Source organism: Miscanthus floridulus, chromosome 3, assembly GCF_019320115.1.
Source record: "Miscanthus floridulus cultivar M001 chromosome 3, ASM1932011v1, whole genome shotgun sequence".
In the NCBI taxonomy this organism is placed as follows: Eukaryota; Viridiplantae; Streptophyta; class Magnoliopsida; order Poales; family Poaceae; genus Miscanthus; species Miscanthus floridulus.
In genome coordinates, this window is record NC_089582.1 from 113,414,243 (window position 1) to 113,439,704 (window position 25,462).

Sequence of the window (25,462 nt, forward strand, 5' to 3'; positions counted from 1 at the left end):
TTCATATCTTTGTGTAAGGGTTGTCATCAATTACCAAAAAGGGAGAGATTGAAAACTCTAGTTTGATTTTGGTTAATTGATGAAACCCTAAGTGTTAACCTAGTTTATCAAAGTGATTATGAGATAGGTAGCACTACTCTAAGTGATGAAGCAATGGCGAAGATCATGACAATGGTGATGGCATGGTGATGATCAAATGCTTGAACTTGAAAAGAAGAAAGAGAAAAAAAGGCTTAAGGCAAAGGTATAAATGGTAGGAGCTATTTTGTTTTGGTGATCAAGACACTTAGAGAGTGTGATCACATTTAGGTTTGATAGCCGTACTATTAAGAGGGGTGAAACTCGCATTGAAATGCGGTTATCAAAGTGCCACTAGATGCTCTAACTCATTGCATATGCATTTAGAATCTAGTGGAGTTCTAACACCCTTGAAAGTATTTGTGAAAGTATGCTAACACATGTGCACAAGGTGATACACTTGGTGGTTGGCACATTTGAGCAAGGGTTAGAAACTTCACCAGTGGAGTGTCCGCCTGTAGAGTGCGGACAGTTCGACGGTGCCATCGGCGCCCTATATAGAAAAGATAGGGGTTCACAAAGTGACTGGACTCTGGTGGCACTGTGACCGGACATTGGGGTCCTGCGTTCGGTCAGTAGCAGTAGTGAGCACATGTCTTGGTCTTGTGACCGGACGCTGGCATGAAGAGTGACCGGACATTGGCTGTGTGCGTCCGGTCAGTGCTGACATTTGCTGACGTGAGGCGCATAGAGGAAACATTGAGTGACCGGACACTGGGTGAGTCCGGTCATGCATGGATTTCTGTGAATGGATGCTTACTAGAAATGACCAGATGTTGGGGTCCACCGTTCGGTCACTTCGCAGCAGCGCATCCGGTCATCACTTTACCGTTGGGATCGGGCGCTCAGTATTTGAAGAGAGGGGACATGTGGTGTGCATCGCACGACCGGACACTGAGGTCCAACATCCGGTCAATCTGACCGGAGCGTCCGGTCAGCCCGTGTTCAGTGCAGTGAGTAGCCCAACGGCTCTATTTCGTGGGAGCTTCTATTTAAGCCCCATGGCCAGCTCAAGCTCACTCTCTTGGCCATTTGTATTGACATAGCAACCTTGTGAGCTTACCAAAGCCCTCCCACTCATCTCCATCATTGTTTCATCATCATTGTGAGATTGGGAGAGAATCCAAGTGCTTTGCTTGAGTGATTGCATCTAGTGGCACTTGGCATTCGTGTTTCGCTACAGGATTCACTTGTTACTCTTGGTGGTTGCTGCCACCTAGACAGCTTGGAGTAGTGATGATCATTGAGCGGAGGTTGGTGATTGTCTCTAGCTCCGATCGTGGTGATTGTGAGGGGTCTTGAGCCTTCCCCGGCGGAGAGCCAAAAGGTAACTCTAGTGGATTGCTCATGTCATTGAGTTACCTCACTAGTGGGTAGGTTCTTGCGGTGTCCAATTGTGTGGATGAGGTTCATGCAACACCTCTTAGCCACCGAACCACCAAGTGTTGGTCGACACAACGAGGACTAGCGTACCGGCAAGCACATGAACCTTGGGAGAAAAATTGATTGTCTCTTGCCCTTTGGTATTCTCCTAGTGATTGATTTAGTATTTGTCTTGTAATTGGTTCACTCCTCTACATGGCGGTATAATCACCCTACTCACTCATTTATATTCTTGCAAACTAGTTGTGGCAAGCTTTTTAGTGTAATTAGAATTGAGAGCTTGCTTTGTTATTTTAAGTTCATCTAGTGGAGCTCTTTAGAGTAGCAAGATTGAAAGCTCTTAGTGAGTAGTAACTTTGCAAGTTGTGTGCCTAGTAATCATTGCAACTAGAATTGTTGGATAGGTGGCTTGCAACCCTTGTAGAGCTAGAGCAAGTTTGCATTTCGCTATTTGTCATACTAATCAAATTGCTCTAGTTGAGTTGTAGATTTTTAAATAGGCTATTCACCCCCCCCCTCTGGCCATATTAGGACCTTTCAACCCCGTCACTCAAGCCATCAAGGTGAGCACTACCAACCCCCTCTATTTCCTTACAATCATTTCATACATCCATACGCGCATTCATTCCATACGCCCGAACCCCTCAGACGATTCTGGCCCTGAACCGCCCGAGGGCTCAGGAACTAAGCATCGCACGTGCAGCGAAATGCATCACAATGTTCTGTGTTGCATCACGAACCGACGGTTGCCTCATTTGACATGAGCAACCAACAGAGCCAGGGGAGAAAAACATAGATGAGCCCCGTGCAGCCTTCGTCCAGTCAGACAGACCGGGTCATCTCAATCTTCTCGTTCGATCCTGAACCTCTCGCCAAGCCCACAGAATCTCCATCAAGGGGAGGCCATTAGGCCACCCAGGTCGATCTCCGAAATGACCTAGGCATCTACTGGGTTGCAGGTAAAGGAGTAGTGGAATGTCACAAGAGGGCTATGCCAACCCCGTCACGAATGATGGACCTGGATTCCACTCGATCATACCCGTTAGTGAACTCATCGAGTGACGTCGTTCGAGCCTGAGCACCGCCTCATCTGATCTATAAACTAACCAACTAACTACGCCTCCGACTACGCTCCAAAAAACCAGGGACCACGACTTTGAGCTCACGTCGACTATCTAGGGACCACGACTCTGAACTCGCATCGACTATCTAGGGACCGCAACTCCAAACTTGCATCGACTAACCAAGGACTGCGACTCTGATCTCACCCCATGACTCCGACTCACTCGATCCCACAGCGTGCATCGACGCCAGCATTAGTGAGCTCTGTCTCATCCAAGACTGACTCCCTCGCTCGATCCCATGGTGTGCATCGACGCTAGGATCAGTGAGCTCTGTCTCGTCCAAAACATGACTCTAACTCACTCGATCCCACGGTGCGCATCGATGCCAGGATCAGTGAGCTCTGTCTCATCCAAAATACGACTCTAACTCGCTCGATCCCATGGCCCGCATCGATGCTAGCATCAGTGAGCTCTGTCTCGTCCAAGACTGACCCCCTCGCTCGATCCCACGACGTGCATCGACGCTAGGATTAGTGAGCTCTGTCTCGTCCAAGACTGACTCTGACTCGCTCGATCCCACGGCGCGCATCGACGCCAGCATTAGTGAGCTCTGTCTCATCCAAGACTAACTCCCTCGCTCGATCCCTCGGCATGCATCGATGCCAGGATCAGTGAGCTCTATCTCATCCAAAACACGACTCCGGCTCACTCGATCCCACGGCACGTATCGACACCAGCATCAGTGAGCTTTGTCTCATCCAAGACTGACTCCCTTGCTTGATCCCACGGCATGCATCAATGCCAAGATTAGTGAGCTCTGTCTTGTCCAAAACATGACTCTGACTCGCTCGATCCCATGATGCGCATCGATGCCAGGATCAGTGAGCTATCTCATCCAAAACACGACTCCAACTCACTAGATCCCATGGCGCGCATCGATGCCAGCATCAGTGAGCTCTGTCTCGTCCAAGACTAACTCCCTCGCTCGATCCCACGGCGCGCATCGACGCCAGGATCAGTGAGCTCTATCTCGTCCAAGACTGACTCTGACTTGCTCGATCCCATGGCGCGCATCGACACCAGCATTAGTGAGCTCTGTCTCATCCAAGACTGACTCCCTCGCTCGATCCCACAGCGCGCATCGACGTTAGGATTAGTGAGCTCTGTCTCATCCAAAACTAACTACCTCACCCGATCCCATGACGCGCATCGACGTCAGGATTAGTGAAGCTCTATCTCGTCCAAAACTAACTGCCTCACCCGATCCACGGTGCGCATCGACGCTAGGATTAGTGAAGCTCTATCTCATCCAACACCCTTGACTGACTCCCTCGCTCGATCCACGGTGCACACCGACGCTGGAATTGTTGGATAGGTGGCTTGCAACCCTTGTAGAGCTAGAGCAAGTTTGCATTTCGCTATTTGTCATACTAATCAAATTGCTCTAGTTGAGTTGTAGATTTTTAAATAGGCTATTCACCCCCCCCCTCTGGCCATATTAGGACCTTTCAACCCCGTCACTCAAGCCATCAAGGTGAGCACTACCAACCCCCTCTATTTCCTTACAATCATTTCATACATCCATACGCGCATTCATTCCATACGCCCGAACCCCTCAGACGATTCTGGCCCTGAACCGCCCGAGGGCTCAGGAACTAAGCATCGCACGTGCAGCGAAATGCATCACAATGTTCTGTGTTGCATCACGAACCGACGGTTGCCTCATTTGACATGAGCAACCAACAGAGCCAGGGGAGAAAAACATAGATGAGCCCCGTGCAGCCTTCGTCCAGTCAGACAGACCGGGTCATCTCAATCTTCTCGTTCGATCCTGAACCTCTCGCCAAGCCCACAGAATCTCCATCAAGGGGAGGCCATTAGGCCACCCAGGTCGATCTCCGAAATGACCTAGGCATCTACTGGGTTGCAGGTAAAGGAGTAGTGGAATGTCACAAGAGGGCTATGCCAACCCCGTCACGAATGATGGACCTGGATTCCACTCGATCATACCCGTTAGTGAACTCATCGAGTGACGTCGTTCGAGCCTGAGCACCGCCTCATCTGATCTATAAACTAACCAACTAACTACGCCTCCGACTACGCTCCAAAAAACCAGGGACCACGACTTTGAGCTCACGTCGACTATCTAGGGACCACGACTCTGAACTCGCATCGACTATCTAGGGACCGCAACTCCAAACTTGCATCGACTAACCAAGGACTGCGACTCTGATCTCACCCCATGACTCCGACTCACTCGATCCCACAGCGTGCATCGACGCCAGCATTAGTGAGCTCTGTCTCATCCAAGACTGACTCCCTCGCTCGATCCCATGGTGTGCATCGACGCTAGGATCAGTGAGCTCTGTCTCGTCCAAAACATGACTCTAACTCACTCGATCCCACGGTGCGCATCGATGCCAGGATCAGTGAGCTCTGTCTCATCCAAAATACGACTCTAACTCGCTCGATCCCATGGCCCGCATCGATGCTAGCATCAGTGAGCTCTGTCTCGTCCAAGACTGACCCCCTCGCTCGATCCCACGACGTGCATCGACGCTAGGATTAGTGAGCTCTGTCTCGTCCAAGACTGACTCTGACTCGCTCGATCCCACGGCGCGCATCGACGCCAGCATTAGTGAGCTCTGTCTCATCCAAGACTAACTCCCTCGCTCGATCCCTCGGCATGCATCGATGCCAGGATCAGTGAGCTCTATCTCATCCAAAACACGACTCCGGCTCACTCGATCCCACGGCACGTATCGACACCAGCATCAGTGAGCTTTGTCTCATCCAAGACTGACTCCCTTGCTTGATCCCACGGCATGCATCAATGCCAAGATTAGTGAGCTCTGTCTTGTCCAAAACATGACTCTGACTCGCTCGATCCCATGATGCGCATCGATGCCAGGATCAGTGAGCTATCTCATCCAAAACACGACTCCAACTCACTAGATCCCATGGCGCGCATCGATGCCAGCATCAGTGAGCTCTGTCTCGTCCAAGACTAACTCCCTCGCTCGATCCCACGGCGCGCATCGACGCCAGGATCAGTGAGCTCTATCTCGTCCAAGACTGACTCTGACTTGCTCGATCCCATGGCGCGCATCGACACCAGCATTAGTGAGCTCTGTCTCATCCAAGACTGACTCCCTCGCTCGATCCCACAGCGCGCATCGACGTTAGGATTAGTGAGCTCTGTCTCATCCAAAACTAACTACCTCACCCGATCCCATGACGCGCATCGACGTCAGGATTAGTGAAGCTCTATCTCGTCCAAAACTAACTGCCTCACCCGATCCACGGTGCGCATCGACGCTAGGATTAGTGAAGCTCTATCTCATCCAACACCCTTGACTGACTCCCTCGCTCGATCCACGGTGCACACCGACGCTGGGATCCACAAGCTCCCTCTCGCCCAATCTCTCAAAATAACTAAGAACCGCCTCGGCTGCACAACGACGCCTTGGGTGACAAAACTCCATCTCAAAATAAAAACTCCCCCATTGATAATGCAGGAAACCCCTAGACGATTCTGCTCAAACCGCCCGGGGCTTGGGGGCTACACCCGCGGGTGCGCTCGCGCGCACCCGCCAGCAAGACAAAAATCCTCCAGATGATTCTGCCCGAATCACCTGGGGGCTCGGGGGCTCCTATTGGGTTCATAAACCCGGGGTCCCTCAGGAACCAGCTTCCACACCAAGGCTTGACTCTAGCAGACAGCGCGTAACTCATGGGCTGGCCCAAGAGTCTAAAACCACAGACCAGAAGGGTGGCCCAGTCACCGACCAGAAGGTCTGACTAAAGAGGAATAGTGCCCTCTCGTCGGCTGCTTTGGCCAACCTCTCCTACCAGAGCGTTCGCTTTGACTCTAGCCGCCACCGGATGGCCTCTCTGATCGGAAGGCCTAGCCCAAAACACTACTTTTAGCTCTGACCCCGCACCTCCGACCGAGGATCGCAGGAACCTTGCTCACCGCTCTTCTCCGACCGGCGCACTCAGAGCTGACTAGAGCCATCCGACTAGGGACGCTCGCTTGGTAGGAACCAGAAGACATGCAGAGAAAGGCAAGGCAAGGCTCACAAGTCAAAACCATTGTACCAGGGACCATACCCTGCATAGAATAGTACTCTGTAGCCACCCTGACACAAATAGTATTATAGGCGCCGACATCCCCCTCTACAGTATTGTAGGGGCCGCTAAAACTCCCATACGGTAAGGCCCCCCACGTACCTCTAGGCATCGATAGCGGTATGGGCACCAGGATTTACCGTACCGGGTGAACATAGCAAGATTCCTCACATGCCTCTAGGCATCAAACAGTATTTGCAGGTACCAACATCCACCATCCCTGAAAAAGGCAGCACGACCTCTCTGCCATACTACAGTAACATCAACGGTGTTGTAGGCGTCTATCATTATCTTGTACCCGCCAGTGTGGGCAACAAGGCTCAGTAGGCGTGGGCAACAAGGCTCGGTAACATACACACCCTTTTTCTCTCACTTGTAAAGCCATCCCCTTCATCTATAAAAGGGGGTGCACTTCCTCCAACAAAGGAGACGAATTCTAGTTGATCAGAGTTCCTTAGATCGATAGCTCACAACCACAGAACCGCCAGGTTTGGACCTTAAGCACCCGCTTGAACACTTAGCTCATAGTGAAGTTCCTGTCACTCTTGGCCCTTCCGACTAGACCTCTTGTACACCCTATCTTTCTCCTTCTCGTTTATAACCCCACTGCAAACTTTGAGCACCTAGGCTCAGGAATAAAGTCATCGACTGACCCCGACTGGACATAGGGCACATTGCCCGAACCAGTATAAATCATGTGTCATTGAGTGCTAGGCCACCGCTGATCACAACATACAGCAAAACTACAAATATTCACTAGTTGATCACTTTCTGCACCGACAGGTGGTCACTATCTCTACCAACTTGTTCTCTACATACATGTGAGGATGATACAACACTTAGTATTTATGCAACAACAACTCTTAAAATAAGAATACGCATACTAAGCCACTAATCTAGCTCTAACAACTAAGGTACTAAGCTAACTATCATCTTTACCAAGCAAAGTGTTCGGTTCAACTAACAAACACCTAGCTTTACAAATGAAGGATATATCTTTATTTCTACTAATGATTTAATGGATATTTGAAACAAAGAGCATTTAACTACCCTAATGCTTAGTCTATTCTAAAGCTACAAAAATTACAGTAAGCACATAATAATATAATGAAGCTACCATAAAATTTTTAGGACTAAAGCTATCACCAATTTTACCACAAAAATTTTCTAAAATATTTAACCTAATAATATTAAGTACTCTAAAATGATTTAATATCTCCTAGTATTAACATGCATATATATGAACTAAATACACTAACAGATAGAGCATAATTTTAGGAACCTAACAAAATTTGTTTCACAATTTTTGGACACCTAAATGATTTTATATGATTTACCAAAGATCAGCTTAAAAATTAAATTAGAAAACTATTTCTAATTCCTTAGGAAAAGAAAAACAAAATCTCCCACGCGGCCCACACACGTGGCCCATGCGACACAACGCGTGCATAGCGGCCCTCAGGCACGGCCCACGTGAGGCCGGCCTGTAGCGCGAGATGGCCCGTGACGGGGGAAATCCCACGTGCGCTGGCGATTTTGCAAAAGAGACCTCGTACTTCTCCCGAATTACAACTAAGTCCTAACACTATTTCCCCCCTCTCAAACCTTCTCACTTAACCCCATGGCTTTCCTGAAATTCCCCTATGCACACTATGGTGACTCAGTGCATGGCGGTGCGGCGGCCGATGGCACAGCACGGCTACGCCGTCCACCTGGGACCTGCGACAGACCACCTAACGGGCCGGTCACCATCTCCAACCTGAGCGGCTATGCTAAGTGGTGGTGCAGGGTGACATGACTTGTTGGGGAAGGCTGCAGCGGCGCGTGGCCATCCACGATGGTGGTGCCACTATTCTAGTGAGTTGAGGTAGCTACAGACCTAATTGGTTAGCGCGTGAGCATCAGGAGGCTACCATGGATTAGGCCAAGGTGACGGTTAGGGCAAAGGATGGCGGAGGAGGGCTGGCCACATGTGGTCGGGCGGTGCAGCGGCGCACCTCGGTGGCACGGTCATATCAGTGATGGCGGGGAGGTGATAGCGGTTTCGCTGACATGCGCAAGGTGGAGAGGGGGGCGAGGTGAAGCTGGTGGTGCAAGTGAATTGGCTCGGGAGGGACGGTAAGAGGGCTGCCCACATCCATGGCTGGGCACAGCCTTATCGGCATGGTGGTGGGAGAAATTCCAAATTGGAGCTTGGCCTTGCACGGTTCAAGACTGGGTAGGGTCGGACAGTGAGAGGATGTGATGCTAAAACCGTAGATGCACTGAATTGAATAGAGGTGATCGTTCACTAGGCAATTTGATGACGCGGCTCATGGAGGCAGTAGAGGGAGAGAGAGACGGGGCATGGTAGGTGGGCTCAGCTCGTCCTCGCCTTGGCAGGATGCGATCAGCATGAACGTGGAGGCCCATGCATAGGCGCTAGTAGACGGCACGCACGTTTAAGACCGGTGTGGCCCACGCGCCGTAGTGCCATCAATGACAAGGCGACGGCTAGCCTGGACACGTGCGCGCGGTAGAGGCAACATTGCACTAGGCCAGTAGTAGTGTAGATATGCAAAGGGAGGCATGGACATGATGGCAAGGCGATGGCACCGGCAGCGACTGCGTCACGACGTGGGGCGATCGATAGTGCGGCAGGGCTAGTGGCAGCACCGCCCGGCTACGCAAGCAGCAGCAGCGGCTCTGCACGCTAGGAGCCAGCGATAGCCAGCCACAGTCAGGCCAGAGCAGCTATGGTCGGCCACGTGCGGTCGTGGTAGCGCGTGTGCATGGGGGACAGCCAGCATGGCCACACTGAATGGCCGAGTGTGGTGATCGCGCCCACGTGGCCAACTAGCCCAAGATCGAGTCGTACACAAATTTTAAAACGCCCAAAACAACTAAACAGTTGCTACAGGAGCCAAACCATCTTCATCATGCTCAAGATGGCATATGAGACTACCAAATCGAGCTGTAATACTACACCATCCCTTAACCTAATCTCTCAAAATAATTTGCTAAACATAGCAATGTCTAACTGTTGACGAACTTGAAAATTTTCTAAGTTTTTGAGTTGAACTTAATTTCAATTTGCAATTTCTAGGCTAGTAGAAATATTAGCTAGTACTATCATTTTTCGACAGCAAATATTTCACTGTCATCTACAAAGTTTGTACTTCAAACTTTATTTAAGTATCATACACATGTTCTATAGTATTTTTGCTTAATAAAAATTGATTTTCAACACTACTTGATATACATGAGCTATTGAATCAACTTTTATTTAGCATTTTTATTGATTATTTTAAGTTACAAAAAAATTATCTACATATTCTATCATATACATTAACACATAAACATGATGCTCATAATATGTTTTAGTAAATGATTTAGGGTGTAACACCGAGGGTGTTATAAAAATAATCCTTACCCCATTGATTGACATTGATAATCTTAACCTATCTAAAATTAAACCTTTGTGGTCATTGATGACAAAGGGAGAGAAGTAATGCACAAAGATAGTGAAAAGATGACATAGGGGGAGAAATATGAAAGTAATGGGATGAATTAAAATTTGAGCACACAAGTAGGGTGGAGCAAGCTCATGAACTTGTATGATGCATTTGAATGTGCATTCACGTATGTTTGCTTGCATGGCACAAGTTTTAAATTAAAATTCCTTGCTTGTGTGGTGTTTGGTAGTTGTAGTTTTGATTGATGAAATGAAAAACTAACTTGCATAGGTGGTAGTTAGATATGCCTTGCTTACTTGTTTTGCTTTCACAAGTGGTACTAGAGTCTTGCATATAATATTGATCTCACGAGGTATCTAGTGTTTGTGCTTTGCAAGTAATTCCAAGTGGTATCTAACTAACCATGGTGCTAAGGATGGTACATTTGGTGCACTCCGATTGGTATCATGCTTCAAAGGTCCATCTCTTATACCTTAGCATCATTTGGTAGACATTACTCTCCCACAACTCTAATTCATGCATATGTGCAAGCTTCAATCCAAAACTCTTAGCACATATGTAGGAAGAGCTAATGCTACCAATTTGGGTCCATGAAACTTGTCCATATCCTTTTACACATGGTAAATATGCTTGGGCAAGCAACATAAATTCAATTGAATTTTAATTCATATCATTGTGAAAGGGTTGCCATCAATTACCAAAAAGGGGAGATTGAAAGCTCTAGTTTGGTTTTAGTGAATTGATGAAAGCCTAGGTGCTAATCCTTTGCTCTAAAGTGATCATGAGATAGGATAGCACATTCCAAGTGGTGGAGCAAGTGGTGAAGATCATGATGATGGTGTGATGGCCATGATGATGATCAAGAGCTCGGGCTTGTAAAAGAAGAAAGAGAAAAACAAAAAGCTCAAGACAAAGGTGATATCCATAGGAGCTTTTATGTTTTAGTGATCGAGACACTTAGCAAGTGTTATCACATTTAGGATAGATAGCCGTACTATTAAGAGGGGTGAAACTCATCATGAAATGAGGTTATCAAAGTGCCACTAGATGTTCTAACTCATTGCATATGCATTTAGATTCTAGTGAGTGCTAACACCCTTGAAAATATTTGTGAAAATATGCTAACACACGTGCACAAGGTGACACACTTGGTGGTTAGCACATTTGATCAAGGGTGGCAAAGTTGGAGAAGTGAAGGCGCTATTTTCACTGACCGAACTTTGGTCCCAGTGTGACTAGAGTCTAGAGGAGTGCGTCCGGTCACTGGTGGTGAAGTAGCGCAGCCTCGGTCTTCAACCGGACTCTGGTGCGAGGAGAGGACCGGACACACAAGCCCTGTGTTCGGTCATGGATGATGTATGCTGACACAGGTGGTGCTGGTGTTGGCGCACAGAGCCAGTGAGGACTAGACTCGGTGCCACGTCTGGTCAGGCATGATCGGACGTGTCTGGTCATCATTTTTCCTCTCTAGATGCTTAGTGGAAACGATCTGATGCTTGGTGACCGCGGGGAGTGACGCGCCCAGTCATGGCGTTGTGGCGCGTGGGCACGCAAGGACCTAACGTTGCTGCGGCGCGTCCGGTCATCTCTTGGTGTGTCTAGTCATGACTTAAGGGTCGAGCGCGATCAAGTTAGTCGTTGGAGATCAATGGCTCTCGTTTAAAGGAGGCGACACGTGGCTGTGGATGCGTGACCGAACGCTGGGGTCCGTGCGTCCAGTCAGCCCGTAGCAGCTGAGTTTTGAGCCCAACGACTATGTGGTCGGTTGGGGCTCTATATAAACATGTTGGCTAGCTCTAGCTCACTCTCTTGACTATTTTCATTGACATAGCAACCTAGTGAACTAAGCCAAAGCCCTCCCACTCATCTCCATCATTGATTCACCATCTTTATGAGATTGGGAGTGGATCCAAGTGCTTTGCTTGAGTGATTGCATCTAGAGACACTTGGTGATTGTGTTTCGCTGCGGATTTTGCTTGTTTCTCTTGGTGGTTTGTAACACCCTAAAAATTGCCTCTTTTGAAATACAGTTAAAATGATTTAAGTTGGAATTTTTGTGCACATGAAATATAGGAAATAAAATTTTTCATTAAATTAAAATACATCATAAGGTAGCAACATGTTTGAGCATACATGCTGTTGCATCTTATTTATTGTGATGGATGGTGTTGATCCAAAACTCCAAAGTAAATTGGAATGTTTGTGAAAAGAGTTTGAAAATGGCTTTGAAATAAAAAAAAGAAAGAAAAGAAAATTAGAGAATAGAAGTATTTCAAAAGTTGTAAAATTTATTTTTTTGAAACTTACCAAAACTTCTCATTTATATTTGAGATGAAAAGTATATTGAAAACATACTTGAATTTTTTTTGAAATTGGCTTGGAATTGGAAACTCAAAGTAGAAAAAGGATTTATATTTGAAAAATGTTCCTTTCTCATTTTCAGCCCAACCCAGGAATCGGTCCGGCCCTTTTCTCCCTTTCCCTCCTCCACTTGGCCTACTGGCCTGCTGATCGGCCCAGCCGCACTCCCTCTTCCCTCCCTCATGCTCCCAGCCTGCTCTTCCTGGCCTCGACCCACTGCTCGCGGCCCGCATGCGCCGTCACCCCACGCGTCTCCCCTCCCTTTCCCTCCTTCCGGCCTCCCGCGCACCAGCCCAGCTAGGCGGCCCACTTCACGCGTGCGCCCGCGTGGCCCAACTCAGTGCTGTAGCTGCGTTGGCCTTCAGCACCCACCGCTCTCTCCCTTTCCTCTCGCTACGATGAGGGACCCACTCGTCAACCATCTTCTTCCCTTTCCTTCTTCCCCGTGCCCCTTTCCTTTCTTGCTCCCGCCGATGGCGCTGCCCCTACGGCAAGCTACCGGCCCACCGCACACACATGGCAAGTGATCGGAATCACCGCATGCCCTGCTCCTCCTTCCTTCTACATGATGCCTGCCGCCTATAAAGCTCTAGTCAGACCCCCTTCCTCTCCCTTTCCCATCTGCTCAAAGCTCGCACTCACCGCCGCCGGAGAATCTCCCACTCCCGAGCGCAAACCACGACGCTGACGCGCCCGTGAGCTCCACCGTGTTCCTCCGTGCCTTTAGGTACCTCTGATTTCACATTTTGGTCTTGTTTTCCTCGGATTCATCCTCACCCGCACCCTTCCTCTCTCTCTAGATCGCCACCGACATCGACCCCGCCTTCAGAGGCCTTCCCGGATGCTGTGATCCCCTCCTGACGATTCGTGGTGAGCTCCTCGTCCTTCCTCTGCCCTCCGTTCATCAACTAGTGCGCTAGAACACCGCATCTGCAAGCCCCAACGCCGCCAGCAATGGTGCCACCATAGGAAGCCGCTTTGGCATGTTCTCGGCCCTCGTTTTTGGCGCTCCATTGAGTTCGCGAGGTCCTGCGCATCACACCCGTGGGTTCTAGATGGTTCGGCATGGCCGGAATCACCGTACCGGTGACCACCGACGAGCTCGGACCATTGGCAACAATGGTGCCACCGTCATATGCTTCTTCCCCGATGACCCGCTGCCCCTGTACACGCCTGCGCCGTTAGATCTAGCACGGACGGTCATGATTAGTGTATACCGGTTCGCTGTGTAATCGGTCCACCGGGACCCGTGGACTCGGTCCACCCCGCCAAGTCAGCAGCGCCCACACCCACGGGGTGCATCGCACCAATCCCCGGCTGCAACGTGTCTATCCAGTCAGTGAGCGGTCAAACCCGCAGTCAAGCCGTGCGGTTTTGCAGAATAGCCCCCCTGTTTTCGGTGAATTAACCCGCAGTCCGATTCAGTTCAAAATGATTTCTTTTAGGCCATGTTTTTATTTGTTTAGGACCCTATAGTTTCTAGAATTAGTGCGCCCAGTCCAATGACCGTTTAAATTCAGATTTTAAGCGTTTTAATTCAAAAATGAGTTCGATTTATTTATAGAAATGCCACTGAATCTTATTTCATGCGTAACTTTTGCGTTTTAAGTCCGATTTGACCCGTTCAAATTGCGTTAGGATCATATTTATGTTTTCTACATGTTTATACAACTGTTAGGCATGTTTTCAACACTTGGAATTCATAGGTAGATTTAATCTATTATTTAACTAAAGCAAAACTTGTTTAAATAATAACTTATTCATTTTAACTCCGAAATAGTCCGTTCAAGTTGCGTTTGTTTCATAACGACGAAATCTATGCATTGGTAATGATGTTTACTATATTACTATTTCATGAAAATCATAGTTTAAATCATATCTTGATTAATGATTTTGCAACTGGGTTTTATATATAAAATATAATTTGTTTTACTTTTGTTTTATAATTTAAATATAAAATTGACTTAAATCAATCTATATTGTTTATAAAATATCTTTTGTATATGAATTCATATAGTTAACATAAATAAAGCCTATAGTTTTCTTTTCCACGTATCGAGTAAATCTTTCGGTAGATGTATCTTTTTCATCGTAGCTTCTATTAGCGTGCCTCTCGCGACTGTGTGATCGTAGCGATGCGTAGAATCATATTTCAATTTCTTTTACTTAATTTTCTATGATTGGTGTACTGTTCTGATATAGATGCAATTGTATGCTATGCATGTATGTGTATGGATGTTTATGTGGTGTTCTATGATTGTCCAGTCGGTGAGACACATGTGGTGATCTAAGAAGAAGAAGAAGGACATCGAAGAATAAAGCTTACCAAAGGATCGGTGTGTAAGGCAAGTATAGCATGGGACATCCTTGTTACCTATTCACAATTAACCACTTAATTCATATTGCATGTGTCTCCCTTGTTACCATTAAGGATATCCTAGGTATTTGATATCTTGTACCTTGAAACCTTTAGGACATTGCATTGGGTAGTTTTTGCTAGTGCTTAATCAAAACTATGATCTTATAACTTGACTAATGGTATATATAATAAACATTAAAACATGACATTTTAGCAACATGGAAATAGGGGGCTAGAGTGTTTAGCTACTTTCTAAATGCTTCAGATTCCTCTCCCTAAGGACTTATCTGTAAGCGATCATCCGGGACTTACAGTACAGCTGCGAGGGCCATATGGCTCTGGTTTTAGCTTAGTATGAGGACCTTTTCTAGCTTGTTAGTGGTTACCTTTAAGGCGCATGAGGGTATGTTTCCTTTTCTGCTAGGTTGTATGTACCATGCTGCGATGCCCACGCGTGCCACTTCTAGAGATGGGCCACATACGCCTAGCGGCCCTAACTTGTTAGACGAACCTTTGAAAGGCTTCATAGTGAACCCTACCGACCTTTCTTGGTAGTGGGTCAAGAGGCTGATCACCTTGGGCGAAAGGGTAAATCACGACTCACAGTGAAAGTGTACAAACTCTATAGAGTATAAAACTGTTATAACAGCTGTGCTCTCGGTCATGAGCGGCCTTAGACCCTTATGGAATAGAGATGATCACTAATGGATAATGGTACGAATGATCAACTGTTTATGCTATACATTATTCATGTTTACCTGATCATGTGTTTGTGGGAATGATAAATTCTTTGCCACTCAATTGCATAAAAAGATGATATATTAAAGCTAATCGCAGTAAACCAGTGTCAGCCCTTTTGAGCCTCATGAACCCCATGATATAATTGTTAAGTATGACATGTACTTACACTTGCTTTATTTTTTTTCTATACATTGGATAAAAATCTCAGATGGGTACCAGATTGCCAGTCTGGAAGAGTTAGGCTTGTGGTCAACCAGTCAGTCATCTCTGTGGATTTGGAGTCTTCACCAGAAGATCAGAGTCAACTTTCCGCTGTCTTTACTCTGAGGTTATTTTCTTTTTACTAATACGTTATGTAATAAGTATTGTCTCTTGATATTACCCTTATTTATGGCTATATGTAAGATTTGACTTCCTAGGCTCACATATAGTGTGTATCTGGTTTTGTCTTTAATACTAGGTGCTACAAAGTGGTATCAGAGCAATACTGACTGTAGGACGCAAGCCTAGATAGAACTGGACGTTTTAGCATGCTTTTATCTTTGCTTAGTTCTTGTTTTCTCTCCAACCTTGCTATTTGCTAAAATTTATGCTCACTTCAGCCTCTGTCTGTTATGAAAACTTTGTCTCTATTCTGAATCCTCTATCTTTGTCTATATAGATGGATCGTAATGAGGAGACCACTGGTATCAAAGGTCAGGAGGACCAGGCTACGTTGTCCTTGACTGCATTCGATAAGGAGAAGTTTGTAGCTGTGCAACAACAAGCACCAGAAGGAATGACTCAACCTAGGAGTTTTCAATAGTGCTTGCCACAAGGTCAAACCAACATACCAAAGGGACTAGTGAAGAGACAAGTAGCAGAAGCTTGGAAGAATATGAAGTCCAACAAAGATGTTGGAAGGACGACACATGAATGCCAGGATCACCCACAGCCGAAGCAAGAGCAGAAGGTCCAGAAGAAATAGGAGCAAGGAAGTAAAGCAAAGAGAAACTACATCCAAGGAAGATTGAATAATGTGGATATGATGACCACTCATGGAGCTAAGGAGGTTGTGTATGGTTTCATTCCAGTAAACTCAGCTTCTGCCATAGTGTTGTTTGACCCTAGAGCTTCACATTCATTTATCTCTAGTACATACGTAAAGGAACATAAGATAACTATGCTTCCAATGAGGAAACTAATGATAGTTAAGTCCCCAAGAGGAGAAATAAAGGCAAACCACAAATGCCCAGGAGTTAGTCTTAACATCAAAGGAGTAAAATTTGAAGCAAATCTTATTGTATTAGAGTTTGTGGACATTGATGTCATTCTTGGAATGGGATGGATATCAGCATGCAAAGGAGTGATCAAGTATGCCTAGCGTTCGGTGCTTCTAACCACACCGTCAGGAGAAAGAATTGAGTATGAAGGTATTCAGCCTGTACCTAAGGACAATGTGGATAAGAAGAGAAAGGCGGTCTCACCAAAGTCAGAATTGGAAAGCAATCAACATTCAAGTTCTATTACATTATCACATCCAGCTCCAATCCCTAGTTAGTTAAACTCAGACTCTAAAGAATTAGAAGTTTCTCAAACTAAGGTTACTCCACTCTTTCCACATGAGGTATGCATAGATGGGTGGACAATCACCTACATGGAGTTTCAATCCCAAAAGATCAAGCGAGCAAAAAAGCGGTCTAGTCAAACAAAGATGAACTTATAGAGTCAGCAAGCTAACAATACTCTAAGCAACAGTTCTGTGGAGTATAATATCACTAAAGATCCAGCTAAGAGAAAGTATTATCATTGCCAGCAGAAAGGACATTATGTTAAATCTTGCCCATAGAAGAATCAATAATTATGCCATGGAGGTAGCTAGAGTTAGGTCAATACAGGACTACCACCAGCAAGTGATGGTGACACACAATACAAAGGAAGCCCATGATGAAATTGATGTAGTGGATGACGTGTCACTCCCATGCGAGAGATGTCCCTGTAATCATGCCATTTTTAAGAATTAGGAATTTGTGCCCTTTATGTAATAAAAACGATAGTATCGCAAGTTGAGTCGATAATTAAGTTGTGCATCTTTAAGTGCTTTATTGATTTGTCATTATGTTTATGCTTATTTTGCATCTTTGTAATGATTGCAATGATCTTGTTGGGTGTTCCCACAATTTCATTTAGTTTATAGGCCTAAGGTATAAGGATTAATGAAATAAATAGTTGGGTTATCGTTCTTCTATTTTTACTATCATGTCTTCGGAGCAGCCTGTCTTTATCGGTTCATATCTCTGATTTTGGACGATTAAAAAAACCCTAAGAAAATTTTGGACAACAGTAGACTTCAATCACAAGACGATGCAAGCTATACTTTGGTGTCCCCTACTTTACCTTATCTTAAGGGGGGTAGTCAAGTGGAAGAATTGGTAAGATAAAGTATCATACGTTTGAGTTTGTGCAGCAGAAGTGTGGTGGTACTCAAGGATGTAAGAGAGAACTCAGAGTATTAAATACTGAGGTTTGGTTAAAGGGAAGTTTATCCAAGACCAGCAAGATGTTGATAAAGCTACCGGAGAAGCTTTTGAGTTAGTTTGGATCAAGCGACTTTAGCCAAGTGTTTGAAGGAGTCCAAAAGGTCAAAGTAAAACCTAAGTATTAGCTTTGTCAGATCGGGACGAGAGCTTTGTATCTACAATGATGCACCTTATCAAGGTGTGGGATGTGTCCTTATATGCGTAAGTTAAACTAACATGTTATCTGGAGCTATCCATTGTGGAGAATGGAAGTACCATCTTCTTGAAAGTAAAAGTGACATCTAGGAGGATCACAAGAGTATATAGGACATCTTCACCAAGTTGGTCTTGAGCTTGTGATAACCTCGTTGGAATGAGATTAATTGTGACTCGGAAAAGTGCTATCACTTCGAGAAGCGAAGTCATGGCTGATGCCCTTAGCAACAGAGAATTGTGCTAAGAAGGTTCAAGTAACACCAAGGGTTAAGAGTTGTATTCCCGGTTCGAACAACTTAACTAGGATCATTAATGTTTTTAAGATTGGTGGTAGATTCTCCTTAGGACCAAGAAGATAAGGAAGCTTTGTTGAAAGGTGAACATATGAGAAAAGAGAATTATGGCCTAATGATTAGGGTTACCTGAGAGTGGTTCAAGGTACCTGTCAAAATTTTGCAAATAGTTAGGCAAATTACTTGGAGTAAGGGCAATAGGTATGCAAAGTAATGTGGATCTTTATCAACGCAAGACGATGGAACTACATGAGAAAGCAAAGAAGAATCCAAGGACGGAGTATTCCCATCTCTTAGTCGACGTCTTCTGAATCTCGAGGACGAGATTCATCTTAAGGGGTAGAATTGTAACACCCTAAAAATTGCCTCTTTTGAAATACAGTTAAAATGATTTAAGTTGGAATTTTTGTGCACATGAAATATAGGAAATAAAATTTTTTATTAAATTAAAATACATCATAAGGTAGCAACATGTTTGAGCATACATGCTGTTGCATCTTATTTATTGTGATGGATGGTGTTGATCCAAAACTCCAAAGTAAATTGGAATGTTTGTGAAAAGAGTTTGAAAATGGCTTTGAAATAAAAGAAAAGAAAGAAAACAAAATTAGAGAATAGAAGTATTTCAAAAGTTGTAAAATTTATTTTTTTGAAAACTTACCAAAATTTCTCATTTATATTTGAGATGAAAAGTATATTGAAAACATACTTGAATTGTTTTGAAATTGGCTTGGAATTGGAAACTCAAAGTAGAAAAAGGATTTGTATTTGAAAAATGTTCCTTTCTCATTTTCAGCCCAACCCAGGAACCGACCTGGCCCTTTTCTCCCTTTCCCTCCTCCACTTGGCCTGCTGGCCTGCTGATCGGCCTAGCCGCACTCCCTCTTCCCTCCCTCACGCGCCCGGCCTGCTCTTCCTGGCCCGGCCCACTGCTCGCAGCCCGCATGCGCCGTCACCCCACACGTCTCCCCTCCCTTTCCCTCCTTCCGGCCTCCCGCACACTAGCCCAGCTAGGTAGCCCGCTTTGCGTGCATGCCCGCACGGCCCAGCTCGGCGCTGTAGCCGCTTCGGCCTTCAGCGCCCGCCGCTCTCTCCCTTTCCTCTCACTGTGACGAGGGACCCACTCGTCAGCCGTCTTCTTCCCTTTCCTTCTTCCCTATGCCCCTTTCCTTTCTCGCTCCCACCGATGGCGCTGCCCCTACGGCAAGCTGCCGGCCCGCCGCGCCCACATGGCAAGTGATTGAAATCATCGCGCGCCCCGCTCCTCCTTCCTTTTACGCGATGCCTGCCACCTATAAAGCTCCAGTCGGACCCCCCTTCCTCTCCCTTTCCCATCCGCTCGAAGCTCGCACTCACCGCCGTCGGAGAATCTCCCACTCCCAAGCGCAAACCACGACGCCAACGCACCCGTGAGCTCCGCTGTGTTCCTCCGTGCCTTTAGGTACCTCCGATTTCACATTTTGGTCTTGTTTTCCTCGGATTCATCCTCACCCGCGCCCTCCCTCTCTCTCCAGATCACCGCTGATGTCGACCCCGCCTTCAGAGCCCTTCCCGGACGCTGCGATCCCCTCCTGACGATTCGTGGTGAGCTCCTCGTCCTTCCTCTGCCCTCCGTTCGTCAACTAGTGCGCTAGAACGCCACATCCGCAAGCCCCAACGCCGCCGGCCATGGCGCCACCATGGGAAGCCACTTCGGCATGTTCTTAGCCCTCGTTTTTGGTGCTCAATTGAGTTCGCGAGGTCCTGTGCATCATGCCCGTGGGTTCTAGATGGTTCGGCATGGCCAGAATCACCGGGTGACCACCGACGAGCTCGGACCATCGGCAACAATGGCGCCACCATCATATGCTTCTTCCCTGGCGACCCGCTGCCCCCATACACGCCTGCACCGTTAGATCTAGCACGGACGGTCACGATTAGAGTATACATGTTCGCTGTGTAACCGGTCCACCGGGACCCGTGGACTCGGTCCACCCCACCAAGTCAGCAGCGCCCACACCCATGTGGTGCACCGCACCAATCCACGGCCGCCACGTGTCTGTCCAGTCAGTGAACGGTCAAACCCGCAGTCAAGCCACGCGGTTTTGCAGAATAGCCCCCCTATTTTTGGTGAATTAACCCGCAGTCCGATTCAGTTCAAAATAATTTCTTTTAGGCCCTGTTTTTATTCGTTTAGGACCCTGTAGTTTCCAAAATTAGTGCGCCCAGTCCAATAACCGTTTAAATTCAGATTTTAAGTGTTTTAATTCAAAAATGAGTTCGAGTTATTTACAGAAATACCACTGAATCTTATTTCATGCGTAACTTTTGTGTTTTAAGTCCGATTTGATCCGTTCAAATTGCGTTAGGATCATATTTATGTTTTCTACGCGTTTATACAACTGTTAGGCATGTTTTCAACACTTGGAATTCATGGGTAGATTTAATCTATTATTTAACTAAAGCAAAACTTGTTAAAATCATAACTTATTCATTTTAACTCCAAAATAGTCCGTTCAAGTTGCGTTTGTTTCATAACGATGAAATCTACGCATTGGTAATGATGTTTACTATATTACTATTTCATGAAAATCATAGTTTAAATCATATCTTGATTAATGATTATGCAACTGGGTTTTATACATAAAATATAATTTGTTTTACTTTTGTTTTATAATTTAAATATAAAATTGACTTAAATCAATCCATATTGTTTATAAAATATCTTTTGTATATGAATTCATATAGTTAACATAAATAAAGTCTATAGTTTTCTTTTCCACGTATCGAGTAAATCTTTTGGTAGTTGTATCTTTTTCATCGTAGCTTCTATTAGCGTGCCTCTCGCGACTGTGTGATCGTAGCGATGCGTAGAATCGTATTTCAATCTCTTTTACTTATTTTTCTATGATTGGTGTACTGTTCTGATATAGATGCAATTGTATGCTATGCATGTATGTGTATGGATGTTTGTGTGGTGTTCTACGATTGTCAAGTCGGTGAGACACACGTGGTGATCCAAGAAGAAGAAGAAGAAGGACATCGAAGAATAAAGCTTACCGAAGGATCGTTGTGTAAGGCAAGTATAGCATGGGACATCCTTGTTACGTATTCACAATTAACCACTTAATTCATATTGCATGTGTCTCCCTTATTGCCATTAAGGATATCCTAGGTATTTGATATCTTGTACCTTGAAACCTTTGGGACATTGCATTAGGTAGTTTTTTCTAGTGCTTAATCAAAACCATGATCTTATAACTTGACTAATGGTATATGCAATAAACATTAAAACATGACTTTTTAGTAATATGGAAATAGGGAGATGGAGTGTTTAGCTACTTTCTAAATGCTTCAGATTCCTCTTCCTAAGGACTTATCTGTAAGTGATCATCCGGGACTTACAGTACAGCTGTGAGGGCCATATGGCTCTGGCTTTAGCTCAGTATGAGAACCTTTTCTAGCTTGTTAGTGGTTACCTTTAAGGCGCATGAGGGTATGTTTCCTTTTCTGCTAGGTTGTGTGAACCGTGCTGCGATGCCCACGCGTGCCACTTTTAGAGATGGGCCATATACGCCTAGCGGCCCTAACTTGTTAGACGAATCTTTGAAAGGCTTCATAGTTAACCCTACCGACCTTCCTTGGTAGTGGGTGAAGAGGCTGATCACCTCGGATGAAAGGGTAAATCACGACTCACAGTGAAAGTGTACAAACTCTGCAGAGTATAAAACTGTTATAACAGCCGTGCTCTCGGTCACGAGCAGCCTTGGACCCTTATAGAATAGAGATGATCACTAATGGATAATGGTACAAATGATCAACTGTTTATGCTATACATTATTCATGTTTACCTGATCATGTGTTTGTGGGAATGATAAATTCTTTGCCACTCAATTGCATAAAAAGATGATCTATTAAAGCTAATCGCAATAAACTAGTGTCTGCCCTTTTGAGCCTCATGAACCCCATGATATAATTGTTAAGTACGACATGTACTTACACTTGCTTTATTTTTTTCTATACATTGAATAAAAATCCCGGATGGGTACCAGATTGCCAGTCTGAAAGAGTTAGGCTTGTGGTCAACCAGTCAGTCGTCCCTGTGGATTTGGAGTCTTCGACAGAAGATCAGAGTTAACTTTCTGCTGTCTTTACTCTGAGGTTATTTTCTTTTTACTAATACGTTATGTAATAAGTATTGTCTCTTGATATTACCCTTATTTGTGGCTATATGTGAGATTTGACTTTCTGGGCTTACATATAGTGTGTATCTGGTTTTGTCTTTAAAACTGGGTGCTACATGGTTGCTACCACCTAGACGGCTTGGTACAGCGAGGATCGTCGAGCAGAGGAAGGTGATTGTCTCCAGCTCCGATCATGATGATTGTGAAGGGTTCTTGACCTTTCTCCGACGGAGAGCCAAAAGGTACTCTAGTGGATTGCTCGTAGCTTGTGGATCCCCATCTTGTGTTGGTTGTGCGGCACTCGATTGCGGGTTAGACGTGTGATGCCTATTAGCACGTGAACCTCCAAGTGGGTGAATCGCTACAACGAGGACGTAGCTTGCTGGCAAGCAAGTGAACCTCGAGGATAAATCATTGTGTCATCTTGTCCTGAGGATTCCTTGGTATTCATTGTGATTGATTAATTGATCATCTCTTGCCACGGCGGTATAAACATCATATCCCCTCTCTTGTATTTACTTTTCTAGTGTAGCTAAGCTCTTTAGTGTAATTAGTTTTGAGAGCTAGCTTGTATCTCGTCTAGTGGTTAGTGAGGCTCTTTAGTTAGTCTTTGAGAGCTCACTAACTTAGTGATAGTGACCTATTATTGTGTGCATAGAGACTATAGTAACTAGAATTGTGGTAGGTGGCTTTCATTTTTAGTAGGCTAACGTAAGAATTGCTTCGTCTCATATTTATCTTACCACTTTACTTAGTATTGTTGCAGAAATTTTTATAGGCTATTCAAACCCCCTGTAGCCATTAGGACCCTTTCAATTCTTTCGTACATGACGAAACAAATTATTGCATACCTCCTGCTGGAAATGCATACCTGTGAGCTTTCCACGTTTGTATGTTCCAGCAGAATGCATGGCCTTGATCATCTAGAGTCTGGGCAGTTAGGCATATCTATTTCTTTTTTCATAAATCGGGGGCAGGACTTCTGCCAGGCAAATATATTAATAGAGAGCATATATAAACTTTTGTTTGTCTTTTACTTAAATAACAAAAAGACATTTTTACTTCGAGATATAGAAACTTTTCAGGAATTGGAGTATTGAAAAGCAAGCCCCAGTATTACTTTGTTATACACTTAATGTGCAATTTGTCCTTAGCTTTCCTTTGTATATAGCACTTGTCATTATTTGCCAGCATTGTACCAACACTTGGAAAGCAAGTCTGACACATTCATATATCAAGTATGTTTCCTAGATACTTTTCATATCAATAAACATCTCTTTATGTGGCTCATAGCCTAAATGTCACCATCGACCAACAATATTACTCTGAACACACCATCTCATCGTTCGACCTAGCTTCATGGACACACACCTTTGTAAACGTAACTAGTTACGGTAGAATTGCCATCAGCGTTATGTTATCCTCCACAGAGCACCTGTGAATCTGTGATAGAATGCTAGCCCATACATTCCTGATGGTTCGGCCTTCCTATTGAAGTAATCATGAGCTTGTTTAGTTTCATTATTGAACATTTCTCCTATGGTTGTGCCTGCAGGATATCTTGCTTCATATACATTCTCTATTGCCACTTCGAGATGCTGCCCGTGCTGCTGTCTCGTGCATTTCGAAATTCCTGGAAGTGTCATCCCAACCTCTACTTCAGTAAGGAAACTATGGGCTTGAAAGCTACTCTACATGGACATAAACTAATGGAATTGGATTTCATCAGCACTGTTTATCACATTCTGAAAAGGCACTCAGGCACGGGTTTGAAGACATTTGGGCTTGAAATGTCTGGTTATATGTTTAGTCCTTACAACTCATGTCATATTGATAGCTGGCTTCACCTTGCTCTTTCATATAGGCTTGAAGAACTCACCATTGAGTTGTGCATGACAGAGTACAACTTCCCATGCTCCCTTTTATCTGGCAAGAGTAGAGACTCGATTCAGAATCTTCGCCTTTGCTGTGCCTTTCGTCCTACAGTTAGACTTTGCTTGAGAAGCCTGAAGAAGTTATATCTTTGTTCTGTGAGTACCACGGCTGATGAGTTACAGTACATTCTATCAGATTCCTTTGCTTTGGAGAGGTTGTAACTCCTGAGTTGCAGCAAGATAATTAACCTTAAGATACCTTGCCTGCTGCGGCGCCTCAGCTACCTGGAGGTGAAAGCATGCTTGAGTCTAGAAGTGATACAGATCGAAGCTCCAAATCTATCCACTTTTCGCTTTTCACGCGACAACCCTGTTCATCTCTCACTTGGAGAAGCATGTCAAAGTGAAAGACCTATACATATCCCACTATGGCGCCGTCTATTTTGCTCGTGTGGACCTTCCACTGATTGCACCATGTCTCGAGATTCTTACTATTGAGTCGTTTAAGGAGGTATACTCTAAAATTTATGGTAAATTGGTAATTATAGATTAGTGAATGCATATAGTGGTAAGAAATAATTCTTAACTTGAGAAGCTTTATGCAGATGGTCAATAATATAACGATCCTACCCAGCAAATTCTACCAGCTCAAGTACTTGGATATTTGTGTTCCTGGACAGTACTTTGGTTCAGACTATGATTATTTTTCTCTGGCTTCTTTTCTTGATGCTTCTCCTTCCTTGGAGACTTTCATCTTGGATTTTAATGTAAGTATAATTTTTCATATTGCAATTAGCAAGTATACCTAGTGAGTAGTGACTAATGGATCGACTTGAATACCATGCA

At 45.2% G+C, this 25,462-nt stretch overlaps 1 pseudogene; it reads left to right on the top strand.

Annotated features, from left to right (window-relative positions):
- Positions 1-25,462, top strand: part of LOC136544241 (F-box/LRR-repeat protein At3g26922-like) — a 41,570-nt pseudogene that overhangs the window by 15,739 nt on the left and 369 nt on the right.